The sequence below is a fragment of the Bufo bufo genome, chromosome 2 (assembly GCF_905171765.1).
Source record: "Bufo bufo chromosome 2, aBufBuf1.1, whole genome shotgun sequence".
Lineage (NCBI taxonomy): Eukaryota > Metazoa > Chordata > Amphibia > Anura > Bufonidae > Bufo > Bufo bufo.
This window is the reverse complement of record NC_053390.1, coordinates 502,949,852-502,956,046: the sequence shown is the minus strand read 5'-3', so window position 1 is coordinate 502,956,046 and position 6,195 is coordinate 502,949,852.

The following is a 6,195-nucleotide window of genomic DNA, read 5'->3' as shown; positions in this document are numbered from 1 at the left end:
CTGCAAAAAAGTGTCACACATGTGGTATCGCCGTACTCTGGAGAAGTAGCGCAATGTGTTTTGGGGTGTCTTTTTACATATACCCATGCTGGGTGAGAGAAATATCTCTCTAAAAGACAACTTTTACAATTTTTAGTATACAAAGTTGTCATTTGACAGAGATATTTATCTCATCCAGCATGGGTATATGTAAAAAGACACCCCAAAACACATTGCGCTACTTCTCCTGAGTACGGCGATACCACATGTGTGACTTTTTTTTGCAGCCTAGGTGGGCAAAGGGGCCCAAATTCCTTTTAGGAGGGCATTTTTAGACATTTGGATTCCAGACTTCTTCTCACGCTTTAGAGCCCCTAAAATGCCAGGGCAGTATAAATACCCCACATGTGACCCCATTTTGGAAAGAAGACACCCCAAGGTATTCCATGAGGGGCATGGCGAGTTCATAGAAGATTTTTATTTTTGGCACAAGTTAGCGGAAATTGATTTTATTTTTATTTTTTTCTCAGTCTCCCTTTCCGCTAACTTGGGACAAAAATGTCAATCTTTCATGGACTCAATATGCCCCTCAGCGAATACCTTGGGGTGTCTTCTTTCCAAAATGGGGTCATTTGTGGGGTGTTTGTACTGCCCTGGCATTTGAGGGTCTCCACAATCATTACATGTATGGCCAGCAGTGCTGCCTCTGGGCTGAAAGAAAAAATGAACGGCACAGATTTCTTCATTCGCATCGATCAATGTGGATGAAAAAATCTCTGCCAAAAAAGAAGGGGAAAGGCGTCTGCCAGGACATAGGAGCTCCGCCCAACATCCAAACCCACTTAGCTCGTATGCCCTGGCAAACCTGATTTATCCATTCACATCAATCGATGTGGATGAATAAATCATTGCCGGTATTTATTTTTTATTTTTTTATATATATACAAAGTGTTTGCCAAAGCATATGAACACCGCCCCTCAGCTCATATGCCTCGGCAAACTTATCTTTTTTACTCCAGAGGAGAAATCTCATCTTGCAGCGCCGCATACACCGACTTTTGTGTAATCTGACAGCAGCGCAATGCTTCTGTCAGAATGCACATCAGTGCTGCAGCTCATACAAAAAAAAAAAAAACAGGCCGCAATGCAATAAATTTATTAACATTAACTTTATATAACATTTGAACAGAACATAACTTTTATAAACTTCATTGAACTTTTGGAACAGAACATGAACTTTTTTGCTTACCTGTGATTTTTTTTTACCTTTTATAGGACAAACCTCTCCTTCCCCATGGGACAATGTGCAAAGCGCAAATCGCCCAGAGATGTGGCGAAGTACATTATGCACTTTATCCCAGGTGAAAGGAGAGGTTTGCAGCAGCTGTGAGTGAAAGGGCCCTAATAGCCCTATGTGCCTGTCCTGTGTCACGCAATCCCTATACTAATAGTGTACCTGTGTGTGGTACTTCCGGAAACACTCCCCTAAGCATGGGGCAGGGTGGTCAGGGCAGTCAGGACAGAAATAGCGGGTGTCACGCCTTATTCCACTCCTGCTACAGCCACATCTTTTTCGGGGCGACGCTTGGGTTGAGGTACCAGCAACGACACTGGGGAAATGTCGCTCGTGTAGACGGCTCACTACACTGGTGGATGGGGCCACAGAACCTTCTGGATACAGGAGGTTCTCGATGATCTCTTCCTGAAATTTGAGGAAGGATCCTGTTCTCCCAGCCTTACTGTAGAGAACAAAACTATTATATACAGCCAATTGAATCAAATATACAGACACCTTCTTATACCAGCGTCTGGTGCGTCAGGAAACTAAATAAGGAGCCAACATCTGGTCATTGAAGTCCACCCCTCCCATGAGCAAATTATAGTCGTGGACTGAGAGGGGCCTTTCAATGACACTGGTTGCCCGTTCTATTTGTATTGTCGTGTCTGCGTGAATGGAGGAGAGCATGTAAACGTCATGCTTGTCTCTCCATTTCACCGCCAGCAGTTCTTCATTACACAAGGCAGCCCTCTCCCCCCTTGCAAGAGGGGTGGTAACGAGCCGTTTGGGGAAGCCCCGGCGACTAGGTCGCGCGGTGCCACAGTAGCCAATCTGTTCTAGGAACAAATGCCTGAAGAGGGGCACACTTGTGTAGAAATTGTCCACATAAAGATGGTACCCCTTGCCAAATAAGGGTGACACAAAGTCCCAGACTGTCTTCCCACTGCTCCCCAGGTAGTCAGGGCAACCGACCGGCTCCAGGGTCTGATCTTTACCCTCATAGACTCAAAATTTGTGCGTATAGCCTGTGGCCCTTTCACAGAGCTTATACAATTTGACCCCATACCGGCCGCGCTTGCTTGGGATGTATTGTTTGAAGCCAAGGCGCCTGGTAAAATGTATAAGGGACTCGTCTATGCAGATGTTTTGCTCGGGTATACAAATCTGCAAATTTGGTGTTAAGGTGGTCTATGAGGGGCCGAATTTTGTGGAGCCGGTCAAAAGCTGGGTGGCCTCTGGGACGGGAGGTGGTGTTGTCGCTAAAGTGCAGGAAACGCAGGATGGTCTCAAATCGTGTCCTGGACATAGCAGCAGAGAACATGGGCATGTGATGAATTGGGTTCGTGGACCAATATGACCGCAATTCATATTTTTTTGTCAGGCCCATGTTGAGGAGAAGGCCCAGAAAAGTTTTAAATTTGGAAACTTGGACGGGTTTCCACCGGAAAGACTGGGCATAAAAGCTTCCCGGGTTGGCGGCTATAAATTGAGTGGCATACCGATTTGTTTCTGCCACGACTAAGTCCAAGAGCTCCGCAGTCAAGAACAGCTCAAAAAACCCCAGTGCCGATCCGATCTGAGCTGTCTCAACCCGAACTCCAGATTGGGCGGTGAAAGGGGGAACTACTGGTGCGGCTGAAGTTGGGGGCTGCCAATCAGGGTTTGCCAGCACCTCAGGGACTCTACGGGCCTGTCTGTGCGGTGGCTGCGACGGGGGAACTAATGCACGTGCCACCGTACCAGCTTCAACTGCCCTTCTGGTGCTCGCCACTTCACCATGTTGTACGGCAGTGCTGGTACTAGGTCCAGGATGGGCTGCGCTGCTGGTGTATGCCTCGCCACGTAATCCGACAGCGCCAGCCCCACTCTGCTGCCCTTGAAGCGGATCCTGCGCAACCGGTGGTCTAGCAACATGGGGCCGGGTACGCCTGGTGGTATCGGGGACCTCAACCTCCTTGTCCGAACTTTGGGTCAGACTGCCACTGCTTTCTACAGGTTCATATTCTGACCCGCTAGATTTGTCAGATGAGGGTTCCCATTCCTCATCCGACTGGGTCAGAAGCCTGTAGGCCTCTTCAGAAGAATACCCCTTATTTGCCATTTGGTCAACTAAATTTAGGGGGTATTCCCTGAGACTACCCAAGAAAAAAAAGCAAGTCTGTCTTACAAATGGGAGGCTAGCGAAGTACCGGAAGCCGCTGCGATTGATAAAAAAATATCAAAACTGATTTTTTTTTTTTATCGCCGCAGTGCTTGTAAAGTGATTGTGCAGTGATCAAAAGAAAAAAAAAAATTTTGTCACTGCGGCGGGCGTGGGTGAACGCACGTGTGGGCGACCGATCAGAGGTAAATCGTTCGGTACAAGGAGACGCGGTAAGAGATGGCCACGTGGAGGGGGTGAGGGACGCGGGGCACCGCGAGGGTCTCAATACCCTGCCGTGCCCCCATCTCTATCTCAATCTTCCTCCTCCATCTTGCCATCTCTTTCTCAGTCTGTACCCTCTTTTTTAGAGAAGGCCCAGGCTCCCTATCAGTTACGGGAACGGGGACGAGCAGACAAAGTGTAACGGACGGTCTTCAAATTATTAATCTTACCTACCGTAACTTGAATATGGTCGAAATTGAGGTACTGAGAAAGGGTTTGTCATTCGTACCAATATGAACTTCTGCCTCTTTGGTCGGACCAAGGACCTGCACTTATTTGGGAGGCGCCTAAAATGGCAGAAGTTCTTTAAACAATCCAATAAACAAACCTGTGATAGTCTGGGACTTGACGTTTCCGACTATGCTGACTTTCAGATATTGAAGGATCTTGAGGAAGAGGGTAAAAGAAATCCAGGACAGGGTCCATTTACGGATCTTAAACCAAAGAGCAAAAGGATGCCGCCCCCTTTTAATTATGAGTGCATAGACATCTTCCTTCAGATGGTAATATCAGATCTGGAGAAACTTGAGCATATGCGGCCCGTAAAACATAATCTATCACGGGTGGAGATGTCGGCACTGCAGTCACTGGAACGGGACAAATCAATAATCATAAAGCCCTCCGATAAGGGAGGAAACTTGGTGATCCTGGACCAGTCACTGTATTTACAAATGTGCATGGACCTGCTCGAAGATAGGGGGGGATATGGGACTCTATCCACTAACCCCACCATCAATTTTAAAGCCGAATTGAAGAACATACTAGATGAGGGTATCCGCAAAAAGGTAATATCACCTGCGGAGTATGACTTTCTTTTACCGATGTTTCCTTGTACAGCCACATTTTATGGACTTCCTAAAGTCCATAAAGGGACTAGTCCACTGAAGGGTCGACCAATCATTTCAGGGGTGGACTCACTTATTCAAAATAGTGGCATCTACATTGATCGTGTCCTAAGTCAGTTCGTCGTGTCCCTACCTGCATATACTAGGGACACAATAGACTTTCTTAACAAGATCGACACCATCAATTTGGACCCCGGTTGTCTCCTCGCCAGCATTGACGTGGAGTCCCTTTATAGTTCTATACCTCATGATAAAGGGCTCCATGCGGTGGAATATTTCCTGAGAACTCGAGGGATACATTGCAGGGAACATAGTATCTTTGTCCTTAGACTTCTTGAATTCGTACTGATCCATAATTATTTTTTATTTAATGGGCGGTTCTTCCACCAGCTTAGGGGGACGGCAATGGGGAGTCCCTGTGCCCCCTCATATGCCAACCTCTTCCTGGGCTGGTGGGAGGATACCCATATCTTTCCAGACCAGAACATGTGGTGGACAGACAAAATATTGGTCTGGACGCGTTATATTGACGACGTGTTTCTGGTCTGGAAAGGTGGGTCGGACGAATTCGATAGGTTTATTGTTGAGCTTAACCGCTTGCCGCCACGCTAACGCCGAAAGGCGTCATTGCGGCGGCTCCCCCAGGCTACGCTAACGCCAATTGGCGTCATCTCGTGTGAGCCGAGATTTCCTGTGAACGCGCACACACAGGCGCGCGCGTTCACAGGAACGGAAGGTAAGAGAGTTGATCTCCAGCCTGCCAGCGGCGATCGTTCGCTGGCAGGCTGGAGATGTGATTTTTTTTAACCCCTAACAGGTATATTAGACGCTGTTTTGATAACAGCGTCTAATATACCTGCTACCTGGTCCTCTGGTGGTCCCCTTTGTTTGGATCGACCACCAGAGGACACAGGTAGCTCAGTAAAGTAGCACCAAGCACCACTACACTACACCCCCCCCGTCACTTATTAACCCCTTATTAGCCCCTGATCACCCCATATAGACTCCCTGATCACCCCCCTGTCATTGATTACCCCCCTGTCATTGATCACACCGCTGTAAAGCTCCATTCAGACATCCGCATGATTTTTACGGATCCACTGATAGATGGATCGGATCCACAAAACGCACACGGACGTCTGAATGGAGCCTTACAGGGGCGTGATCAATGACTGTGGTGATCACCCCATATAGACTCCCTGATCACCCCCCTGTCATTGATTACCCCCCTGTCATTGATCACACCCCTGTAAAGCTCCATTCAGACGTCCGCATGATTTTTACGGATCCACTGATAGATGGATCGGATCCGCAAAACGCATACGGACGTCTGAATGGAGCCTTACAGGGGCGTGATCAATGACTGTGGTGATCACCCCATATAGACTCCCTGATTACCCCCCTGTCATTGCTAACCCCCTGTAAAGCTCCATTCAGACGTCCGCATGATTTTTACGGATCCACTGATAGATGGATCGGATCCGCAAAACGCATACGGACGTCTGAATGGAGCCTTACAGGGGCATGATCAATGACTGTGGTGATCACCCCATATAGACTCCCTGATCACCCCCCTGTCATTGATTACCCCCCTGTCATTGATTACCCCCCTGTCATTGATTACCCCCCTGTCATTGATTACCCCCCTGTCATTGATTACCCCCCTG